We start from the raw sequence: 22,739 nt of genomic DNA, 5'->3' as shown, positions 1-22,739 counted from the left end.
TTGCAGTCACCAGTTCTCCTTAGCTAACATGAATCTTTGTCTCCAGTGGTGGGACTTTGGTTATGTAATCTGGGATCCGTAACCTCTTCATAACGAAGTAAGCTATGTACCTGTTAAGTAAATGTCATTTCATAACCACCTAGACTGAGGGATGTGTTCTTCCTAGACACAGCATTGTGGCCACTAAGCATAATTCATGGTGCATCCACTGGAGGCAAAGGAAAAGGCATTTTGCTTTGACTGAGGTTGTGTACAGATCTATTTGTGGAAATCCCACTTTGTGAAAGTAAGGGAGGAGAACATGGGGCTGGAGTGGACTTGTTACTGCATCCTGATAAGGAGGCCTGCAAAGTTGTTGTCTACCCCTGGAAGGTGTTCCGCTAACAGATTAATGTTGTGATGTAGAGCCCTTCGCCAAATTGTCTAAGCTAGGCATGAGAACTGTGAAGAGCGTTCCCCCTCTGTTTTTGTTGATATGTGGTTGTTATATTGTCCCTCCTACTAGAACAACCTTTCCGATGAGGTGAGGTAGGAAGACTTTCAATGCTAGGTAAACAGCTTGAATCTCTAGGTAATTGATGGGTAGAGCCTGGTGCTTGGAATTCCAGTGGCATTGGACTGTGAGGTCTTATTAGTGTGCACCCCATCCTGTGAGAGATGCATCCATTGTCGGAGTGATGCAGGGAACAGGGTCTAGAAAAGGCAGCAGTTTTAAGAGGTTGTTGTTTCACCACTGCAGAGAGTGATGTATGCGGCTGTTTATCAACATTAGATCTTGTAAGAGACCACTGTTGTGCTAGGCCTTCCTTTAAGGGATAGTCCAATTGGTCGCACACTGCTTGTCCTATCAGCGTGTTGCCCCAAAGCATTGTAGTCCATGTAGTAAGCATCAGCGGGTGCGCCTCTGCCAGGGTCTTGAGCAAAAAACCAAAGTCTCGTTGGCCATCCCTGGACACGTGTTTCGAGGTTGTTACCTCTCGTCAGCAGGGAATAGGCATATATGTAGGGGTGCTGCATAGGCTGCCAAAAAATATCCTCAGGTCCGGTACCACTCGTGGCACGCAGGTGCGTAACCCGGCTCGTCAGCCCCACCAGCTCCAGGGAGCTTGAATATAAGTGAAAGTCCAATTGGTCGCACACTGCTTGTCCTATCAGTGTGTTGCCCCAAAGCATTGGTTTGTTGTATATATTTTTGTCGGAAATAACGTTTGGTATTATGTATGTGTTGTATATATTGTCTCACAAAAGAAATGGTTCTAAATCACGCATACACATGTGTTGCAATTGTGTGATTCACTAATGTGATGTTTCCTTTTAAAAGACATATCCAATTGATTTATGAATGTCGTTTTGAATTATCACAACTAAGCAGAATAAATGCTCAAAAATCTCAGAACTAGTGGTCTCTGGTTTATCGCGGATATTTTAAAAAAACCTCCCTTAACACCTTTATGTGATTTCAATATTTGGGTGGTCCAGTCTGGGGAGTACAGGGCCCAAGCCTTCCTTGTTTTCTTTAGGAAGCCATGATTGGCACTGAAAATCCGAGTCTGATTCCCCCCCCTCAGGCTCTGTCACTAAACTCCATCTGAAGCCGACCACCTCGGTACAGAGCCGACCTGCTCCATCTTCGGCAATGACCACTCTGACGCCAAAACACAAATCCATCTTAGCTCCGAAGATTTAAAAATCGGCACCGAAATCTGACTCTGGTACTCAGTGGAACAGATTCTGCACAAGTTACAGAATAAACTGGATGATGCCTGCCAGAGGCCAATCCAAATACAGCCTCACACTGGGCATATTCTGGCCAAGACTGTGGGTTCTGTGCCACCTAAATGCAAGTGCCAACTGTCCTTTGGAGAGGTCATTGATCTGCTGGTGGAATCCAAAAAGAAGACTGACAAAGCTGCCAGTACCTTGCACCCTCCTACACCATCTTCTTCTTCCCCTCCGCCACCACAAACATTAATTCTCCCACCTCCACCACCTTCACCCTCTCCCTCTCATTTTTACGGGTGATCCACTAGACATCACTCCTCAAGGCTCCCCACTTTCATTCCCGGATGGGCATGGGACAGGGGTTGATACCTTTGATGCACCACCGCACCCTGATCCTCGGTCGACCTACAGCATTGACCCTACAGGGAACACTGATGCCAACTTGTACCCTGCTAGGCCATCTCCTCTGATGACACCAACTCTTATCAGGAACTTATTGGCAGGGCCTCAACTTATCCATCAGGTAGCACTCCATAAGAAACCTATAGAGGAGGATTTCCTTTTCGAAACCCTTTCCACAACACATCGGGCAGCACAATATCTCCCTGTGCTCAACAGTATGCTGCAACATACCAATGATATTTTTTAAAGATCATGCGTGAGCCCGTTATTATCGTTCCGGCGGTCGAATAAAAATAAATAAATATTTTTAAAAATACAAAGCCTCATCCTCTGACCCTGTTTATGTCAGAGGACAAATTTTGCCAGACTATCTCGTTGACTCCAATGCCCGTAAGATGGCTAATTCCCAGGCTGCCAGTGATGCTCCACCTCCTGATAAGGAGCAGAAGCTTATTGATGCCTCTGGCAATAGAGTAGCAGTGCCCCCTGCCAATCACTTGCGTAATACCATGGGCTTCTTGGCCAGGTACGGTCAGGCCCACTGGGAAAACATGAAGGAGCTTCTCCAGCACCTCCCAGAGGAGCATAAAAAGAGAGGATAGGAGACACTGCTGCCAGGGTCATTAACACTAGCATTTCGTTGTGTCACCATGCCTGGATGTCATATCCAGCTTTAACCTGAAAAATCCGAGAGGGACCCCTTATACCTAAGGAATAGGGTTCAAGTAACAGTGAAAAAGAAAGCTTCCTTTGGTATTAAGATTCTAATATAGTGCTCACTCTAATGATGCAACCACTCCTACACACACAGTTATACAAGAGGGAGTTGTAAACCCACGGCTCAAAACACAATGGGATGATAAATATATATCTTATTTATTATTGTATAATTAAAAACATTTCATCATAAACATTGATTAAAACACAATATCATCACACAACACATTATATGTATACCATCCTTCAAAAAGACTCTTGGCGATCCATAACATCGGATTGGTGGAGGCACACTTGGCGGTCTAGTAGCAACCTAATTGCTATCCCGAACTACCTCCCTCCCTCTCCTCCAACAGCTTCATTGCTTCCCGGCGCGCAAGTGTATTACGTTTAAAACCTGCTGCACTGTTCACAAGGCCTGGTATTACAATGGCCCCTTCTACCTTGCTGAGAAATTTCACCTCTATGTCCCTTCCAGGACTCCTCGCTCTGGAACCAAATCACTTCTCCAGGTCCCTCAGGTCTGGAAATTGAGGTTGGGCGGGAAAGCTTTCTCCTATCCTACTCCCCTTTATTGGAATCAGCTACCCATCCACCTGAGACAATGCCCATATTCTCTCCAATTTAGAAAGCTTCTCAAGACAGTTCTGTTCTGACCTGTTCCCGTCAGCCTTCTTGTAGCATTGCCGCAGTGCAGAGATACCCCTTCGGGGGTGATTCAGGCGCTCTACAAAACCTATAAATAAATAAATAGGCAGTGGGAGGTAGTTCAGGACCCGTAAGAGACAAATCCAGATAACTTTTATTTTGTTGTTCGATTGCTTTTGATGTTTCAAACCGAATATGCATTCACATGTGTAACGGAATCTGGAGAGAGAAAAAAACAAATTTCGCTTTTTAAAGGACTGATGTTATTTTGCTATATAGGACTGCTTCTAGGCCTCCACTCATCTGCCAAACATGAACACAGTTCTTATACAGCTATCCACGTTTCAAAAAATACTGAGAGGCTAATATCTTGCCACCCCTTTGTAAATCTCATAGGAAGTTCCTATAATCATACATCTTCTTGACTAACATTATGCTCCAACTTCTGAGTTTAAGTGCTAGGCCTTCTTCGACAGCCCCACCCCATCGGTATTACAATGAAAAATGTATTTCCATCCTGTTGTATATGGCATGAGGACGCCGTTCATGTGACAAATCCTAAAAGATCCCTTTTAATATGCGATAATGTGCTGCATTGCTAAATACTTATAAGGTCCCAAAGACCAGACCGATTTCATTACAAATACTTGTTTAACAGTGTCACTGTAAGGTCCACTCACACACTTCTCCACAGAGTTAAAAACTGTCAAATAGAGGCCTTCCGTCTCCCCAAAGTCTCTGACCGTTGCAGGGACGTTCACTTTCTTCCAGCCACCCCTGTCCCATAGCCCTGCATGCCTGTGGAGGTTATCTTTGTTATCCTGGGCAGCCTGACCTGAGGGGATAGCTAAATTATAAGATAGTTTAGAGTGTCAAATGAGCGCTGCAGAAGTACGCTTATTCCAGAGGGTTAATAGTGAGTTCTGGCATGGCCGCCCAGTAGCTTGGTGTTAAATTTGGTGATAACGAGACACCTGTTGCTTAAAAAGATCATCCCGTGAAGCGAAAAAACATGTACACACTCCCACCATACACATCTCTTCTCTGGTTATAAGGGCTTCCCCTCAGACCTTCAGACCCATAGCCAGCACGCGCTGCCTCGTTCTCCCACTTCTCGTCGGCGTTCTGTTCACCTCCTTTCTCAACTATTATGAATTTAATTGCCAAACACTGCCCGCTTTGCAAAAGAAATCAAAATGTCGCACGCAAAACAATTCTACCATATTTCATACTCTAATTCACCGACCTACTCACTCCAGGAAGCACAGCAACATTGCAGATGCCCGCCTCCACAAACTACAGAAAAAAGCGAACACTGATCACGGGTTCCCCGGTCGTGCATCTTCTAGAGAGCCTGCAGTCTAACACATACCAGACTGAAAAGTAAGCCAGAGGCAGGATGGTAAGTAACCAGTGGTTTATTGTGGAAATTACACCACCCAACAGGAAATGCCTCCAGCTCGATGAGGACCGTAACAGCAACTGTCAAGGAGCAGAGCTAGCATTCCAAACCAGAATTCGGACTTCACAGCTGCATGAGCCACATACGAGAGACCGATTAACACCCCAGACCTTCCTCCCTTAATATTATTTCTTTTAACAGAAATATAACAAAGGTACAATAACAAAGACATTTATCGAGAAATAGCAAGTAATATCAGGCAAAAAAACACTCAAGATGTATAATCCGACATCCACACTGGTTTCTTCCTGATTCTTCTGCCCAAAATGTTTGAATCATTCCGGGCTTCCTCAGAAGAGCAGTTGCTGGAGACCATGTGTTCAACTGGGGTAGCATTGACAGATGAATTCATAACCTCCATATCGCCACATAAAGAATCCATGCCATCCCAGCTATTATTCTTAACACATGGAGCAGTTTTAACATAAACATTTTTGTCTCCTCAGACAATAGCAATCCGTTTACGATTCCAAACCTTACCATCACTTAATTTGACAGCATTTTTGAGAACTTTCATTACTTCAAAAGGACCTAGAAATTGACTAACACTTTTTTTTACCTTCCACGGTTTCTTGACCAGCATGCCAACTCCACTCAACGTTGGTGTTTACTTTAGAACCTCTCTTGCGATCATACACTGACTTGTACACTTAATGAGGGTCCCTGATCCTTTGCCTCACACCCTCCAAATCCAAATCGGATGTAGTGCTCTCAACTAACCACGCAGGATTCCTTTTCCTTCTAGCAACTCTTCCCCTCATGATTTCAAAAGGGATACACCCAGTCATTTTATTAATAGTGGTGCGATACACCCACACAGTTTTGTGAATACACAATTCCCAGTTACCATCTTTCATACTGGTAGATTGGATTGCACCTTTAAGCACCCCGTTAAAGTGCTCAATCATGCCGTTACCGTCAGGATTGTACAAAGATATAGTGCGATGTTTCAAACCTAACCTGTTGAAATAGTTCTTTGCCTACGCCATTGTCTGTGAAAATTTGGGTAGGTAGTCTTTCTTCCGTGAAAATGGTGTCTAAAAAGGACAAGACAGCATCACAATCAACCATATCCCAATCTCTACAATGGGCCACCTAGAAAATACATCTATGGCAGAAATAACATACTTGGATTCATTACCAACAGGACCCATAATATCCACTGCAATAGTTTCCCATGGACCATTCGGAATACAAGGAGTACTCATGTTGGGTCTCAAAGTTTTGAGAGACTTCTCAGCATTGGCACAAATCACACAATTCCTAACAGTGTGTTCAACTAATATGTCTAAACCATGACACCAAAAACCATTTTTAACTGATTGTTTAGTCCTCACTATGCCACAATGGCCATCATAATACAGTTTAACAATAGAATCCCTTAACTCGAAAGAAGGAACAGCCTTATCACCTCTCCACAGAATACCATTAGCTGAAGATAATTCATTACGCACTTCCCAAAAACATCTTAAATCCGGATCTAAAAGATTTTTACTGGGCCAACCTTTGTTGATAAAAGACAAAACCTTTTGTACTGTAGTATTCTTGGTGTATGCATCTAACCAAAATTGTTTATGTATGAAAAGAATGCCTTTGGCGTGTACCAAAGCAATATGAAAATCATCCCAAATATTAGAAATGTTTTCCTTAATTTTTAAAGGCATTCTAGACAGGAAATCTGCTGTGACGTTAAGCTTGCCAGGAACATAAAAGATTTTATCAATAAAATCTTGACGTCTCATGGCCATTCTCGCAATACGTGCTGAAGCTTTGATCATACCATCAGTAGTAAGGAGATTAACCAAGGGCTTGTGTCACTCCTGATATCACACTGTTTGCCCCAAACAAAAGCGCTGAAGTGCTCTGGAGCCCAGACACAAGCTAAGGTTTCCCTTTCTATTGCGGAGAACTTTTCCTCGAAAGCAGTGAGTGCTCTTGAAGCATAAACAATGTATGCCTCTCCACCACTCTCTTGCTTCTGGGACAATACAGCACCCAAACCCTTGGAACTGACATCAGTGGTGATCACACTATACAGATTGGGATCAAAACCAGATAAAGTAGTGGCTTGGGCAATAGCAGATTTAACATCCTTAAATTTCCTCCCAAATTCACAACGCCAGTAGAATTTGGATTTATTCTTCAAAAGTTGTCTGATTTGAAACACTCTGCAAGAGAAATTCTGATGTACCTGGCATAAAATTCTGTAAGACCAAGAAATGATAATACATCTTCTTTGCTTTTGGGTGCAGGGGCAGAAAGTATAGCATCAACCAATTCAGGTTTGGGTTTCACACTATCCATGCATAACACATGACCTAAATATGTTAGACTTTTTGGCAAAACTACACTTAGAAAATGTCTCTGTATGGCCCTTGCGTCCAGGATCTCTAACGCCTTGCTAAGAATCGAATAATTTCTTCTTTATCCTTCCCATAGAAAAGAATATCATATTTAAATAATTGTACGTTATCAAGTTGCCCAAACAACGAATGCATAAGTCTTCGGAAAACAGCTGCAGCTGATGCTAGGCCAAAAGGCTTTCTTTTGTATTGATACATCCCACTGGAGTGATAAATGCAGTAAATTTCTTGCAGTCTTCATTTAAAACAATTTGGTGGTTCGCTGCAGATAGATCTATTGTTGAAAAATATTTGTCACCTTTGACAGAAGCCAGCATTTTAGAAATGCGAGGTAACGGAAACTGATCAATGAGAATATTATTAAGGTATTTTAAGTCTATGCATAGACGAATATTACCATTAGAGCGTCTGGCAAAGACAACGGGAGAAACCCATTCAGACGATTCTATTTTTTCAATAATATCCTCAGTGACCAAATAGAACTCCTTTTCTACCTCTTTCCTGACTGTAATGGGTATGTTTCTGGCTTTAAAGATTTTAGGACAAGCATTTTTTTAAAGAATAATATTGTGTTCAAAACCAAATAATTTTCCAAGCATATCCTTTCCGGTAACTTCACCTTCTTCTAAAACTATAGGAGGTTCAGGACTGTTGGGATCCAGCAAAATACCAAGTTTGCCCCGATCAAACCAACCTAAAACAGAGGGACTTTTTTTGTAAATATACAATTACCTAGACTTTCACGGTTCTTAAATCTAAAGATTAAATTGTGAATATCTAATAAATCAATTCTTTCTCCAGAATCCCCTTCAGGAGAAATAACTGTTTTTTCCAGATTAGAACCTAACTTCCTAGAAAACAGGGTATTCCACACATTTTCATTGACGATGATGTGGTGCGCATCAGAGCAGGCATAAACTTGAATATCCACCCCAATGGTCATATCACACAGTGTTTTTTTTCTTCAGAAACATTGTTCACATTGTCAACTTTAGTGTTGAGGACACATTTTCATCGGTAAGTGAAGAATAATAATATGCATCTTCCTCACTGTAATCACCATCTTTAACAGATGTAACTTTTTGTTTCGATTTTTTTCTCCAAACCTTTGCAAACTGTCCTATCATGCCGCAAAGTGAACATTTTTGTTTTAAAGTAGGAAAAAAACTAATTATTGGCACGGTGAGATTGGCTATCACACCTAAAACATTTAAAAACTTGTTTAGTGCAGACTCTGGGTTTATCTTTACCTTTATCTATTTTGTTGTATTCAATTTTAAGAGAGCACTTAATAGAGCGTGAACCAGCATTAACTTTGTTGACAACGTCATTATGTTTAGAATCTGATTCTGCTTGTATGACTTTGCCACTTCTGCTGGAAATTTCTGCCTTCCTAATTAAAGCCAGGAAATGTTGCAAGTTGGAATCCCCATTAACCCATAACCTTTCTTGGATAGACGCATCCTTAACATGCATAACTATTTGATCCCTGATGAAATGTTCTTGCAGCAAACCAAATTGGCAATCTAGAGATAAGGTTCTGAGTGCTGCTACATATTCATTGATACTTTCATTGAGTTCTTGTTTTCTGTAGAAGAATTTGTATCTTACAATGCCAATACAAACTTAAAGAGAAGAATCGGCTATAGCACAGTCAAATACATTTGAATCCCCTTCCTTACCAATCACTTTAGACATTTGTGTAAAACCTTTCGAACCTTCAGGACCAATACAATGTAAAACAAAATGTTTTTTTGTTCTGGAGACATCTTTCCTTGGTCATCTAAAGTCTCAATATAGTTTTTAAAAAACTGTGTTCGAGGCATATGAGCTGCAGATTGTACACTTAGCATTAGATCGCCACCTGGTGTTGGGCTCAGATAGATGCATGTTGTTGTCGTCTTGGAAGAGGTTTTTGTAGTCACAAGATAGATGACTCCTCCCTTGGACGACAGTGCGCATGGGCATCGGCTCCATCCTTAGATTGTTTTTTCCGCAACTGGGTTCGAATGCAACTTTTCCGCTCCGTTTTGAAAATCGACTTTTCAAAGACTTTGACGCCCAAAACTTCCTGAAAACAAACCTTAACGTCAATATACATAGACTCGACCTCATCACTTCGAATCCGGTCATCGACGCAGGGCGTTGGGCCTACCCACGTGGTTAGGCCTACACCTCATGGAAAGGACACCATTAAAAAAATGCCCGGGTGTGGAGCATAATTTCCACACAGCGACCATCACGAGGTGTGTAACCTGTATTTATCACCTGAACACGAGTCAAGCAGCACACCTTGTGCCTCCTTTCGATCGAAGAAGACCATTCGAGATCGGAGTGCCCGTCGACGCGACATGCCAAGATCAGCTCCGGAACATGTGGATATCTTCGACGAAGGTCCATGTGTCCCCGAGTAAGATTCCGATGATCTCCAGATCGTATCTGAGTCAGACGACTCCGAAGACTCCATACCAGAAGGTCAACGCATGTGTACGACTGCCCCTACCCCAGCCCCAACACCTAAACCAAAGGCTAAGGTCAAAACTCCGCCTTCGGGCCCAGTCAAAATCGAGACATTGCTTTGAAAGCCCCGCCATCGAGCCCGGCTCAGAAGAAAATATTAAAGCCTTCCGGTAGCTCCTTACCGAGCAAACCGTACGTGCTGATACGACCAGCTCCCTCGGCACCAAAATCGAAAGAAGTCCCGGTTCCGAAAAAGACCCAGAAACCGTTGACTCCTACAGACAATACGGCACCGAAACCAATGAAGCCTTCTTCCACCCCTAAATCTTCAGTGCCGAAACGCACAAAACCTGTGTCCGATGCCTCCGAGCCCTCGAACCAGGCCTTCGGTGACAAACTATGCCACAGGACTATACAACAACTCCTAAGGCTAAAGACAAACTGAAACCAGGTCCGGCGCCGGAGCCGAAAAAAGTGGCACCAAAAGCAATTTCTCAAGAAGAGCTTTTTAGACCTGATCCTTTGCAAAAGAGGATATACATAGACCCAGAAACAGGACATGTTTCCATCACACCACACAGGAAGAGGAAGTCAGATACAGCATCTACACCTCCAGTGCCTGTCAAGAAGAAGGACTCTGCCACATCTCGTATGCACCCTTCTTCTCCTGTACCTCCTTCTCCTGCTCTCCCTTTAAACATTTCACCTCAAAATTCTCCTCTTCATTCTCCACAACATACACCTCCTCAGGATGATGATGATGATCAGTATAGCATGGGGGGAGGGAAAGACCCAGATGACCATTTTTCCTACCCAACAGGTTCACCAGACTGGGAGTATCTAAACCCACAGGATATACCAGATTTTCTTGACCCACATATATATCCATCTAAACCTTCTCCTCCAGAAGACAATATTGGGTTTGGACAAATAATTAATAGGGTTGTCATCTATCATAATGTCACCATGCATTTAGATGAGGCAGAAGAGGACTTCTTACTAGATACTTTTGAACAATCCCAAAAATCTGTGCAAATACTGCCAATGATTAAAGGAGTCATTAAACATGCACCAGAAGTGTTTAAAGATCCTGTACCCGCTAGAATCTTAAACCCAAGGATAGAAAAAAGTACAGAGCAGCTCCTGTGGATCCTGCTTACATTAAAGGACAGCTACCCTTAGACTCCCTAGTAGTTTCAAACGCTAGGAAGAGAGCAAATTCACAAACATCAGGTGAGGCACCACCTCCTGATAAAGAATCAAAGATCATAAATGCTTAAGGGAAAAGAATAGCTGCCCAAGCTAGTAATGTATGGCGCATTGCTAACCCCCTAGCCCTCCTCGCAAGATACGACAGGGCTCACTATGATCAGCTAGAAAAGCTCCTACAACATCTACCTGATCAATAAAAGGCACAAGCAGATGACCTCATACAAGAGGGTAAGCTTATATCTAATGCCTTCATTAAATGTGCACTATATGTAGCAGACACTGCATCCAGGGAAATAAACACCAGTGTCCTCCTTAGGCATCACGCGTGGCTACGTATTTCAGGATTTAAGCAAGAGGTACAGACTACTATCTTAAATCAACCATTCAACCAACAACAATTGTTTGGTCCAGAAGTAGACACAGCTCTTGAAAAAATGAAAAAAGACACTGACACAGCCAAGCCTATGGGAGCTCTGCAGTCCACCCAAGCAAGAGGCTCCTTTCGTCGCTCCTTCTACAGAGGAGGCTCCAAACAAACTGGAGCATACAATTCAGCTTCCTTTAAAACAAATACACAAGCATCATCCAATAAAGGATACTTTAGAGGGGGCTACAGAGGTAATAACAATAAGGGAAGAAGTCAAAGTAACAACAACAATCGATCCTCTTCCACCACTAAACAGTGACTTCCTTCAGCTCCCCCAACAGCATGCCACTCCTGTAGGGGGGAGATTAACACATGTTCGAGGCATGTGGGCTGCTGAATTCATATCTGTGCATAGATCGCCGCCTAGTGTTGGGTCCGGATGATTGCACATTGTTGTCCTGGAAGAGTCTTCGAAGTATCACGAGATAGGTGGCTCCTCCCCTGGACTACAGTGCGCATGGGCATCGACTCCATCCCCAGATTGTTTTTTTCCGCCATTGGGTTCGGATGTGTTTCGGTTCCCTCTGTCGGAATCGATAATTGTTTAACTTTCTTTACTTGAGACCAAAAGGTCTTTAGGACTCGCGTCGGTATTGTCTATCGTTCGGGTTTGTTTGATCATCGGCTCCGAACCATTACTACCCTTCCGCGTGCTTTCGGCGCGGACGGGCCTACACGACGCTCCAGACTACTTCATCATGGAACGAAGTCCATTTAAGAGGTGCCCGGTGTGTGCCTCAAAGTACCCGCACATCGACGTGCACCCAGTGTGCAATAAGTGCTTGTCACCGGACCACGACGAGGCCAAGTGTATGGCCTGCTCCAAGTTCCGGTCGAAGAAGACTCTCAAGCTACGCCGGGCCGCAAGACTGCAGGCCCAGAGTTCGGCACCCCCTCCAGCGAACATCTTCGAGGAGGATGTAGACAACGACACCATCCAGAATATCTCAGACTCTAACCCGGCGTCGGAGGTTGAGGAAAACTACGACGCGGAAGACGAGGAGTTCGAGGAAGTCGTCGAGGAGGTAGGGGACGACGACGGGGCCATTGCCACCGTAGAGGCATGGGCGTCCGCAGGGGGGGCAGGGAGGGGCGCTTGCCCCCCCCCTGGAGCGACCCTCCTTGCCCCCCTGCGGACGCCCATGAAAACCGTGACTTCAAGACGGGGGTCTCACTCTCTTTCTTCTCCTTTCTTTTATTTGCTTCCCTGTGAAATGGATCCAAAAACGAAAGACGCTTTTGCTGGAAATGTAGTATTTTTCTGACATTTTAATTCCAAAGTGCAGCATTGGGAATAAAAGGCTAAAAATAAGAAAAATAGATAAATAACTAAATAAAGTAAAACAGAGTGGTAGCAAACTGGCCAAACGTATTTTATTCACACTGAAACACATTAGCGCCACTTTTACAGAGTTTGCCAGTGAAGCGCTATTTTTGTTTTCTTGTCTTTGTTTTCCCTGGACTTGGAACTAGTGCACCAATCCTGGAGGTACTAAAATGTGTGAATTGGAAAACAAAATGTGTGCTCTGCGTCCAGGGATGCGGTCTTTTTACCATACTGCTTACGTTTTGTAAGGATATAAGCAATGGCCATTAAAATGGGTCCATTCAGGGCCCTGTAGTTGTGTCCTTAACGTTTCAGGCAAAAGCACTCACTGATTTCTGAATAGCGAGTGTAAAAGCATTAAGGTAACCATGTTGTTCCTGCTTACATTTCCCATGGTTTGCTACATTTTGCATTCCCTATAAGTGTTTGCTTCTTCCAGGATGTTGTTCCTTTTTAGGTCTCGCCCTGGAATTCGCATCCGAAGGATGCGTCCAGGGTCGGAGACTTATAGCTATCGGACACGGGGGAATGGAGGACAAGAAACTGTCACGAGCAGATTTGGGTGCGCGAACGCGCACGTTCCGTCCTGCGCCGCGTCGTGCACTTCCCTCCCATACTCCCAGCAAGTCAGCCTAACGCGCATGCATGCACACAAACGCGCACACGCATTTACACTTACACAGACACGCAGGCACCCAGACAGGCAACCCCCCCCCACAGTCACACACACACACGCATACACACAGACTCCAGGACACATACACACACACACGCACGCTCACACACATACACAGCCCGCCGCCGCACGCGCGCGCGCGCACACACATGCCCCCCTGCCCTCGCAGCCCAGCAACAAGGCGAAGCCCCACTCACCGGCTTCCTTGGTGCAGCGGCTCTCACCGGCAGCAAGACTCTTCTTCCCTTCTTCGGCACCGGGGCGCAGGGTAGGTTCCTGCCTGCTCCGGGTGCTCTAAACAATCGCGGCTCTTCCGTGGGAGGCGGGGTAGGCTCCCGCCCTCCTACTTCCTGTTTCCGGTTGTCCCGCCCGGCCTGCCTGACTTCCTGGTCGCAGGCCGGCGCAAAACGCTGCATAAAAATGTTTAGAACAAAGGCTGCTTCTCAGGCAGACAAGATGCATCCGTATGAAATAGCCAGTCATAGAGCGTCTCTTTCGTGTTTCTGTGTGCTTTTTAATGTGATTTAGAACATCGGTGGGTTTCTGTTAACCAGTTTTTGTTTATAAATGTGCGCGTGCAGTGCTTGTTTGTCTAGCCTTAGCTTTCTCTGTCAGAAGCTGTCTATAGTCCTGTTTTTTGGCTTCTAGGGTTTATTTAACTGAATCGTCATTAGTATGGGACAGTTTCTTTTCATCTTCCAGAATATCCCCCTCGAGCGTCTCTATGTGCCTTGTTAGTTCCGTTCTATGCCCCACCATCAGAGCAAGAGCTCTGCCTTTTATGACTACACGAAGGGATGGAAGGGGAAGTGACATGGGAGTAAAGAAGGGCGGAAAGAAGCAGGGAGTGAGTTGAGGGGGTAGTTTGTCTTCCGGTCACAGTGCCGAGCAGGCAGGGAGGTGCTCGTCCAAAGCACTCAGTGGCAATTTGTCGAGGAATTCCGCGACCGCGCTCCGGTTACCGGCGTCTTGTGTTTTTTCTTTTTTAATTGCGAGCCTCTTTCAGACGTCTGATTGGGATCAGTCCCCGGGCTCGCGCGCGGGCCGGGGTGCATTTCTTGAACAGACGAGTATCGCCTGCCCGCCGGGCCCGGTGCCAGGGCAGCCACTGCTGCTAGAAGCGGCGCTGGAGCAGGCGAGGCGCTGTGTACCTGCCAGGCACACTAACAAACCAAGGAGGAAAGACTCCATAACCAAGGGCGGAGAAGACACCACCTTTATGGTGGGGCATGGACAGCCCTGAGAAGAGCCGAGCCAGGGGTCTGGTGTGGCTCTAAGAGCCAGGGCACGAGCCGAGCCAGCCAAATATGTAAATCAGACGAACAATAGCAAGAAAAAATAGACATAAAAATAAAACGTTATATATTTTCAACATTTCTCAGTGTCTCAATTAAGTGCATACTATTATATAACTGAGTTAAGCAGCATTTATTGAAAGTAATATTTTTAACTTCAAGCATTCAAGTATCACCCCATGCCCTGGTGACATTGCCGCATGTTACTCAAAATGTGTCAGTTTGCCATGTTCTCTGTTTAAGCAGCCTGTATTATTCTTATTATACATGAATCATGATTCGTTTATTTATGCTAACCTTCTATAACTGAGGTTTTTGTAAGGCACAGATCCAGTATTGAATTAATTCAATGTGTTCTCAAACGGGATGGCTAAGGAAAAGTGAAGTGAAGCAATGGGCCGTAGATCACACAGTTTGCTCGAGTGGGGACGCCGGGATTTAAATTCAGGATTGCACAGTGTCCTGTTCAGAGACTGTAGAGTTACATCCTTCCTTCTTCACGTGAGCACAGAAGATTCTAGCTTTGTACTCAGTTATTGAATTAGGGTTAGTACATGAATCTCAATATATACAGTGGTCACTCTTGAAAGCAGTGACATTATACCCACATATACATATCACATATACATATGTGTGCAGTTACAAGATTTAATTGTGGACTTTCACCTTTGAATGTTTCTACAGACACCGAAGAAGAAACAGCGACAGAACAATGATGCTCCACTTGGATCTCCTTGAAGAGCTGTGACCGAGAGAGCAGGCTCTGTGGGGTTCTGAGACCTCTTTGCTTTTGCTGATTATTGCATTACAGTCATTAGGTGTCAGCTTCCCCTAAACTGCTCCTTTTTAGGTCGAGCCTGGGAATACGCATCCGAAGGATGCGGTCCAGGTGGAGAACTATAGCTAGCTGACTCGGGGGAATGAGGACAAGAAAGTGCCACGCGCTTCTCTCCGGCTGGATTCAGCTGCGTGCACGCGCACCCACACTCATGCATGCGCACATCACAGCCACACGCATACACAGCCACACGCATACACAGGCACACCCCCCTGCCCCGCACCTACACACACACTAGCGCACCTACACGCACACACAGAGACCCCCCACACACACACCAGCGCACCTACACACACGCACACATACAAAGACCCCCCGCCGCCGCAATCGCACACATACACGTACACACACACACACACCAGCACCGGACCCCACTCACCGGCTACTCAGGATTTCTCTTCTCTGGGGCGGCCCCGGGGCTCTCCGTAGCTCACGGGAGCCCCGGGCCGCGGGAGGACTTGGCTTCTTTGCTCCATCCCGGCGGGCAGCCAATCATAGCCCAGCAGCAGGCGGGACTTCCTTCTTTCTTCTGGCCCGGCCTAAGTCTTCTCTCCCGTTACCTGGCTTCCTGCCTCAGGGGTCCGCCAATGGCAGCGCGGCCCCGAGCAGGGAGGCGGGCAAACAGACTTTTTTTTTTCTAATCCGGTCTTTAGATCTGTACATTTTGATATCTCACGGTTCCCTTAAACTATTCGATATCATCAAATAATACGGACTACAATTTGGAAATAGAAAACAGCCTCATGTATTCAACAGTAATCAAACTATGCTCGGCAGTAGATAAATACACAGCGTGTTCCCTACGAAAGAGTGTACTTGGAACCAATGACATGTGATAAATGCAGTGCAAATGTTCGCTGAAAGGGTCACTGAAAAGGGCAACAGAGTTAAAATCCTACTGACCCAGTTACAACGCTGCTCTTCGGCTGGAGTAAGACGCCGGCGCGTGACATTTTCTGCTGTGCGTAATTCAGCTGGGTGCACACAAAATATCACTCGGCACAGCATCACTCTGTGCAACCATTCAACAACAACTGGTTCTAATATGTTCTCTCAATGTTTCAAATATTTATTACAAATGTCACAAAAAGATGTTAATATTTCACTTCTGTTCTTGGATTTTCATCACAATAAAATACACTGAACATAATCTTCCCAAAAGTTATTTACAAAAGTTTAAGCTATTGCCATTATAAATTACAATAACATTTATTTAAGTATTCATTATTAAAAAAAATAAAAGCCATTGTTATTTGTAATATTAATACATCTAAGTCATGTAAATACAACACATATTGCATGACAAATGCTATAGGGGTCACGTTTGCGAAAGTTAAAACAATTGGCGTTGTAAATGACAAAGCTATTTATTTCGCTATTTTTAAAACCAACACATAATTAAAAAATTTGTCATTTACAATACCAATAGCTCAAACTTTCCTAATGCGAGACCTATTGCATTGCAAATGCTTGTTTTTGTAGGCTGCATATTGATCTCGTCTAGTGCGTAATTTAAATTGCGCATCCAGGTGTTTATAGCCGGCAACAATTGGATTGTAGTTGAAAACAGTGGGAGTTTTTCTCAGAGGGGCAGTACGGTGTTCAGTGGGGGAGAGGATGTGGCACTATGGTCAGAGCTGCTGAATTTTAACTGGGAACCAGGTTCAACCTTAATAACCAGCCCACCAGACCACTCTCCTGCGAGAGCACAATCACATGCTAGACCTTAGAAGGCTTCGCAACACCTTAGAAGTCCTGGTGTCTTCGTACCAGCAGGTGGACCCTAGCATGACAAGTGTAGGTTAACCTTCAAGGCTTGTCCACCAGTATCCATACTGAAGTTCACCTCCAGTCTTGCGGGCAGGCCTATGAAGCAGCACACCCTAGAACAACAGTCACTGAGCTCACAGGACCCTTGAGAAGGGCCAGCTCTAGGGCGGTGCAACCAGTGTGACTGCACCGGATGCTGACTTTGGGTGAAGGCATCATGTTTGCAAGTATATTATGGTTTTAAAAACGCTTGCTGCCTCCTTCCTGGCTTCCAGCAATTTTTGGCAACAATAAAAATGTCATGAGGACTCTGGTGATTAATGTTCTTCCTAGAGAGAGATCAGAATTTTGTCTAGTGGAAGTTTTGACTCATGGAAAGGTAGCTCAGATGGTTAATGCACCGGCTGCACGCCATGCAGATCACAAAGTGCACATAATGTAAATAGGTCAGTGGGCTACTGCTTTTGTCAGAGATCCTTTTGTTACTTGCAGTTTATAAGTTAAAATCCTAACTTAGAACAGTGCGATATTAACTGTTATCTAAGAGCTGCATACATACTGCAAGGTATAAATTTGAGCGTTATGTTCCCCCCCCCCAGTCTTTGATTATCCTAATGTCCCAAAAAGTGTTCTTTTGGACAGAAATCAATTCTGATTATTAAGGATAACCCCCAACCATGGTATTAAGTTTTATATTCCGGGTATTGTGTTTCTCCAGACCAATCACTATAAAACTATACGAGCTACTAGTATGGTTGTCATGTGACTCCTACACCTTGTAGTCCTTATGTAACATTCTATACAGTGATTTACACACATATTGATTTTCTGTAATGTGTGTGATGTAAAGTGCTCTGACACCTTACAATGGTATGAGTGGCGCTGTAAATCAAATTAAATGCATCTGAGAGAGAGTGGTTATGGAGACTTGGGGGGGCACAGTTAAAGGGTGGTAGTGAGGGAATCCATGGCAGAGGTGGTCATTGGGGGGCACTAACAAACATTAATGCACAGGACACACCACTGCTATAGCTGGCCCTGCCCTTGAGGCTAGTCTGCCTCACCTAAAGGTACCTCCATTGGCCCTGTTTCAGCAGCAGTAGCTGCAATTCACCAGGGATTGGCAATGCAGGATTTTCACACACCAAACTAAGTTTGCAAACTTCACAGTCTCCCTGCTTCATTCACAAGCACTTTTAACATGTGCTGCCTGCTGTGAGGCCACTGGATTTAATTATGCAGCAAAGGATGACAACATTATGCCGTAGTGTTGACTAAATTATGCATTAAAAAAAAGTCTGCAGCGTAATGCAGTATATTTTCAGATATTTTATTATTTTGACGTGTGTACACATGCTAACAATCTCTGGAAAGATGTTGCCTTATTAGTACCAGTGTAACATACAAATGCAGCAGTGAGAAAGGTGACCAGTCAACCTTTACAATAGGCCATCCACTCCGCAGCAACACAAGTCACATTTTATATTAACTTTTGATATGTTTGAGCTACAAACAATTTATTAGTTTAAATGGTCGGATCATGCAGCAGATCTTGCATTATGAGGCAAATATGGCAGGGCCATAATTTTAGAAAAAACATTTGCAAACTAGGATATTTTGCCATTCATGTTTGAACTGCTGTTGTGGAAAAAGCGAGAAGTGCGGATGACAGAAACTCCATGGCTCGGAGACAAAGTGCTTGTGTTTCCACATTTTATCATATTTCTTACATTCTGTGATTAGAAGCATATCCCACTTTGTGAATATATGTTAATGTCAATTACTCATTATAACCTTAAATAATCATGTGCATCCATTGGTTGATTAAACTGGGCAGTGAAATGCCAAACAAATACTAAAAATTGGGATGTCTGCACATTCTAGCCACACCTCTGGCTCCACCCACAGATCCAATCCTTGGGTTATTCCCGCCCTCCGATTCTCCGCCCACTGTTCCCCTACCTTTTATTCCCCACTTCGACCACTGTGTAAGACTCAGCATCCCTGGACCTGTGATGAGGCGCAGCTGCGGGCGCCGCATGTGCCACACATTTACGGTGCCGGGATTCCGCATAAGGGAGCGGCCATTATTGTATCCCTAAACGTGCGCACGATGTCAGTTTGACATGGACTACACGTAGAGGGACTCTACGTTTCTTTAAAAAAATATGGCTAACATTTGGACCTATCACAACAAAGAATAGTAGTGGGTCTATCAAGCTTTCGGCTCGAGTATGTGTCTGGAGATAGGCTATGAACTACATCAAAAGCAGAGCATCTTTCCTATGTGGAAAAATACCCATCAGCTGTCGATCCTGGGCGCCCTGTTCATCATATGGGTTTCCTTCACACCAGGAAGGTAGATTTTAAACCAATTAAGATTGTAAAAAAGAAAACCTATTATGTGTTTTCATGTATCAGGGTAAGGAAGGACAACTCAAGAGCAGTGCATATTGTGAAGTGAAAAGGAGTGTAGGCTGTGATGTGAACAGATAAAATTGGGTAATAGAATGGAAAACTAACTTTAATAACCACCTTTCTATTCCCAAAGATAAAAAAGCGTGCGATGCTGGAGGTTTTAACAAATAGCCTCTAGACTTAATATGTGGTCAACATGTTTCTGCAGACTAATTTATGGATCATCCCAGGTATCCTGCTGCTTTCTTCAGGACCATGTTCGCTACTGCTCATTTAAAAAGTGAATAAATGAAAAAAATATCACCTGGGTATTTCAGTAGTAAAACATTCTCCTACCAAAGTTGTAGGAGAGAAACGCTCCACCCCACCTGGCCACAGCTCAGGTACATGAAGCCCCGCACGTCCGGTCGGTACTCCAGACGTCCTTCTGGGCTGTCTCTGGGTTTATTTATGGGTTTTTCGGTGGGGTGGGGGGTCATATAGCACACAGATGGCCTTTTTGGAGTGCCTGTTGGTTCCACGGTGTGCTGAGGAATGACATTCCGAGTGACGTCTCCTGTTATTCCCACTCGTGGATGTTTGGATCTAACAAATAACGCCTCCTACAGAATGCGGAACAAGCCCAGTGAGTGTTAGTGCCCTAGAGCAAGTATGCCAAGCAGGTTTCATATTGAAACCAAGCATCTTCATAATAAACAAAAACGTAAAACTAAAACCATGCATCTAAAATACTGGCTACGTGAACTCGAGGAACCCCAAGTTATGTGTTATTTGTATAGCGGTATGTGCTAAGTGCTGTTAAAGGGGCACGCACTGGACGCAGACTGTCGTGACTGTCGCCACTGTTTTGTATAAACATTACACTATAAGTTGGACTTGTATACTTCTGTGAATGCATTTATGGCTTAACATTTGTGTCATTGTGTGCATAGTTATATGTTTGAACTGCGAAGGCAGAATTTTTCTGATGAGATTGAAACTGGAGCCGAGGCTGGTAGGGCTCAAATATGACGAGAATGTGCCTTCTGCCCTGGACGTGATGTACCCGGGCTCTAGGAGAAACCTGTTCACATCACAGCCTACACTCCTTTTCACTTCACAATATGCACTGCTCTTGAGTTGTCCTTCCTTACCCTGATACATGAAAACACATAATAGGTTTTCTTTTTTACAATCTTAATTGGTTTAAAATCTACCTTCCTGGTGTGAAGGAAACCCATATGATGAACAGGGCGCCCAGGATCGACAGCTGATGGGTATTTTTCCACATAGGAAAGATGCTCTACTTTTGATGTAGTTCATAGCCTATCTCCAGACACATACTCGAGTCGACTGCTTGATAGACCCACTACTATTCTTTGTTGTGAAAGTTTGTAATAAGGGGCTATAGTAGTGTGGGGTCTTTAAACTTCCCCTTGGGCCCTCTTCCCTCCCTTTTGTATTATAACATTTGGACCTATACATTTCATTTTGTATAAATTAATTGCCCGTCTGCGCCAGTACACGCCAGGAGCCAGACAAGAGGCCTGAGGTAAGAACTACCTATTCAGGTGATGCCCTTCGCAATCTCAACAAACCTGTTCAATCTCCATGCTCCCAAATACTAATGGGAGACTCCTGCCTCAATCACTGTCCACACTGTCCTTTTAAATACACTCCCTCTATCTCCAACGCCCCCACGCTGAAGACCATAAACATGGCAATGATTAACTGCAGATCACTACCCAAACACGCCCTCGAAATAAATATGCTTATTGAAGACCGTAGTCTTGATATACTGTTTCTTACAGAAACATGGCTGGCACCCAACTCGGACGCCGATATAGTCCTAGCACTCCCCCCAGGATTTAGTATCCTACATCTTGACCGGCCCAAGGGTAGAGGTGGTGGCATTGCTGTCATCTCCAAGGACTCAATACCTTGCCGTTTCCTTGACAGTCCTCTGGAAGACTGCGAAAACGTCCAATTCACCTTGCAGATCTCCCCTTGCTCCTCTCTCTCCGGACTCCTCATCTACCGCCCCCCTGATGCTATGGGAAAATTCCTTGACTCCATCCTAGAATGCTCCTTGGCCAGATCTAGCACCCGGACCAACTTCCTCATCCTAGGGGACTTTAATGTCCATTTTGAGGACAGCAAAGACAAGACGGCCTCTGAACTGATTCAAGACTTGGCGACTCACCAACTGCACTTACAGAACTCCCTTCCCACCCACAACCGGGGGCACTTGCTCGACCCCATATTCTGTAATTTTCAGGACCTTGTGTCCAGGCCCCCCACCCCTGTGCCATGGTCCGACCATTTTCTGATTCCTTTCAGCTGGCACATTTACTCCAAACCGCCGCAAAATCAAGCCCCCGGCAGACCATCCAGACCCTGGGCAAAATTAGACGTTGCGAGATGGAAACAAGCCCTCGAGGATACAGTCCCCACCCTCAGTTCATCCATCGACCTCGCAGACAGGGAATTTTCATCCTGGATTACCAACTCTTTAGACCTAGCCCTCCCTAAAAAACCCCATCATAAACCAAGGACAAAAGCCACCTCTCCATGGTTTACCCAAGAAATACGCCTTCTTAAGAAAGCGTGCAAGAGAGCAGAAAGAGTCTGGAGAAAAGACTTCAATCATACTAATAAAAACAACTATCGACTGATGATTCTCAACTATAAAAAAGCCCTGAAAAACGCACAAATCTCCTTTTACAGCGAGAAAATCAGCCAGGCAGCAAACTCGTCGAGGGAGACGTTTCTCACTTTGAAAAAACTTCTAAAACCCCCCACTCCCCCAGCTGCTCGAGACCCTACAATAGAACACTGTAACGAGTTAGCCAACTTTTTTGACTCCAAAATCCAAACTATACTCAAACACCTTCCACCTCTCTCTCCCTTAGGCCCATCCCCCCCTCCCATCTCCCCACACCAGAGCAATGGTATCGAACTTAGCACTTTCCAACCCATCAATGCGGAAACTCTGGCCTCTATACTACAAGTCCTTAAAAGCG

General features: G+C 44.5%; 1 protein-coding gene across 3 annotated transcripts in view; it reads left to right on the top strand.

Annotated features, from left to right (window-relative positions):
• RNF31 (ring finger protein 31) overlaps nt 1-22,739 on the top strand; it is a 628,898-nt gene that overhangs the window by 404,103 nt on the left and 202,056 nt on the right. The gene's annotated exons all lie outside the window — the stretch shown is intronic.

This window comes from Lissotriton vulgaris, chromosome 5 (assembly GCF_964263255.1).
Source record: "Lissotriton vulgaris chromosome 5, aLisVul1.2, whole genome shotgun sequence".
NCBI lineage: Eukaryota > Metazoa > Chordata > Amphibia > Caudata > Salamandridae > Lissotriton > Lissotriton vulgaris.
The sequence above is the reverse complement of the archived record's forward strand: the minus strand, read 5'-3'. Positions and strand labels throughout refer to the sequence as shown.